Below are 2407 nucleotides of genomic sequence, written 5' to 3'. Positions count from 1 at the left end.
TGTGACTCTCCCTGCTCCAAAGTCCAGAGAGGCCAGGCCTCGCCCAAAGGCAGGCTGACTCTGGAGTGGCTGAGCTGTGCAGCATCTCCGTGCAGCTCCTGGTGGGGTTTTAAATGAGCTCCTGGGGTGGTTTGTGCCACGTAAAAGAGATGACTTGGCCAGCCTGTCAGAAGCACTTTTGTTTTGCTGTTGTTTAAGAGTAAAATAAATCCATCATGTTCAGGACATAAAAGTTAGTGAGCAAACAAACAAATAATAAAGTGCCCCTAGAAGTGTTGACAGGATATAGAAAGAGCACAGTAGTGGAGGGTAGGAAGGCAGGAGGTGCTAAGGTTTCTCAGAGCAGGTGGCATCTGGGTTAGAATGACAAATAGTAACGACGATAATAAATGCAAAGATATATACTGATTGGGAGCTGAGCATGTCATAGACACTATTCAAAATTGTTTACATGTATTATCTTTTTAAATTCTCACAATTCAGGCACTATTATTACTTGTCCCATTTTACAGATGATAAAACTGAGACACAGGGGCTCTAAGAAACTTGTTCAGGGTCTCAAGGCTACCGAGTGGCTGCAGAGCTGGTCTGCAGGCCCAGGCTGGCCTCCTCTAATGCCCTTCTGCTAGGCTTATTAGATGGGCTAAGAACTCCAAGTGCAAAGGCGTAAGACCTGTGGCAACAGGGTGTTTCTGAGAACTTGCATGCTGAGTATCAGTATCAATAAAATGTCCAGTGTGGGCAGGGGAAAGGGGAGAGAAGACTGTCATGAGTTAGTGGCCAGGTTAGCTGGCAGCAGATCATGAAGGTGCTATTTTGTGCATCATGCTAAGGGATCATGAAGGTGCTATTTTGTGCATCATTTAGCCTGTGGGAGATGGGGGGAGAGTTGCATTTTAGAAAGATCATGTTGGCTGCAGTGTGGAGATTGGCTGGAGGGGACAGAAGGAGAGGCAGGGAGGCAAATTAACAGGCTATCACAACGGCCCAGCTGAACAAGGCAAGGACTCCGATGGCAGAGGAACAGGGAAGGAGAGGGCGGGTTCGGGAGAGATTTCGGAGCGGATTGAGCAGGTTCGGTGAGTTGGTGAGGGAGTGGAAGGGCTTCAGAGTACAGAAGATGGGTTTCTGGCTTGAGCCACTGCTAACGGGTGAGGCAGAGGAGATGACAGTGAAGATGGTGAAGATGCTGAACTCTGTTTGGACCTGCCAAAGCGTGTGTGAGCTGTAGGCATAGATACAAATAGATGTGAAGAATAGAGCTACGTAATCGACACTGTTCTTTAGAAGTCACCCAATTTAAAAAGCTGTGGTTATAGATTATTCTATTTTCATTCTATTAAGTCTACTGCATGTTTGTTTATTGATTTTTTTCACTAGTGGTCTATCGGTGTTATGTTCCTAGTTGGACTCTTAATTCTACTTCAATATATTATTTTCAGTCTACTGGTATTCATTACATAATGCAAAACAATTTTAGTTTTTAAATTTAATTTTTTGAAATATAAGATTAAGTATATTAGCAGGGTTAGGTTTTACTCTATTTCCTGTATGTGCATGTACCCAGAAGTATTCATAATGAACATATGATAAAAACAATTCTTCTGTAATTCCCCGGAGAGTCCAAAATGGACAATATAGTTTTGCATATCAATGTCGAAAATGAGATTTTTTTTTTATATGCTAGAAGTAAGTAACGGCATCCAATTTCTGAGCATTTCTGACTTGTTTTGGTTTTTGTAATACAATTCTTCAGAGTGACGACCGCAAATCAGGAAGCACCTAACTGCTTAAAACAGACTGATCAAGAAACGGTACTTCTACACTAACGGATGAAAATAGTAGAACTAATCAGTAAAACTGATTAATAAGTAGATCCAGGGAAGTTCTAAAAATATTTTGGGTCCTCAGTAAAATGGCACATAACTAGAAATAAGTACTTTCAGAATATAAAACATAAATAGTATCATAGTATCATATAAAAATTCAGTCTACGGCCATGCCACCCTGAACAAACCCAATCCTGTCTGATCTTGGAAGCTAAGCAGGGTCAGGCCTGGTTAGTAGTTGGATGGGAGACCACCTAGGAAGACCAGGTGCTGTAGGCGTAAAAAATAAAAAAATAAGAGATCGTAAGCTGACAAGGTCCTTGCAATCTGGGAGGTCAACCAAGGGTTGCCTTACCTAAAAAAAATAAAATAAAATAAAATAAATATATAAAAAATTCACCTTGAATGATGATCAAAACATGCTGATTAAAACAAAAACAAATTACTATATTTACATATTCTCACAGGAAAGACTTAAAAAATAATAATGTATGTTGGTTCAGGGAGTGCCATGAGATGAGCATCCTCATACTCGAGGCAGAATATAAATTGGCCAGTCTTTTTTAAAAAAAATTATG

At 40.5% G+C, this 2407-nt stretch overlaps 1 pseudogene; it reads left to right on the top strand.

The window, feature by feature from the left end:
- The first annotated feature begins 1989 nt into the window (after positions 1–1989).
- LOC111742538 lies at positions 1990–2108 on the top strand (annotated as a pseudogene).
- Positions 2109–2407: the final 299 nt, after the last annotated feature.

This window comes from Pteropus vampyrus, unplaced genomic scaffold, assembly GCF_000151845.1.
Source record: "Pteropus vampyrus isolate Shadow unplaced genomic scaffold, Pvam_2.0 Scaffold96, whole genome shotgun sequence".
Classification (NCBI taxonomy): domain Eukaryota; kingdom Metazoa; phylum Chordata; class Mammalia; order Chiroptera; family Pteropodidae; genus Pteropus; species Pteropus vampyrus.
This window is presented reverse-complemented; position numbering and strand designations above follow the sequence as displayed.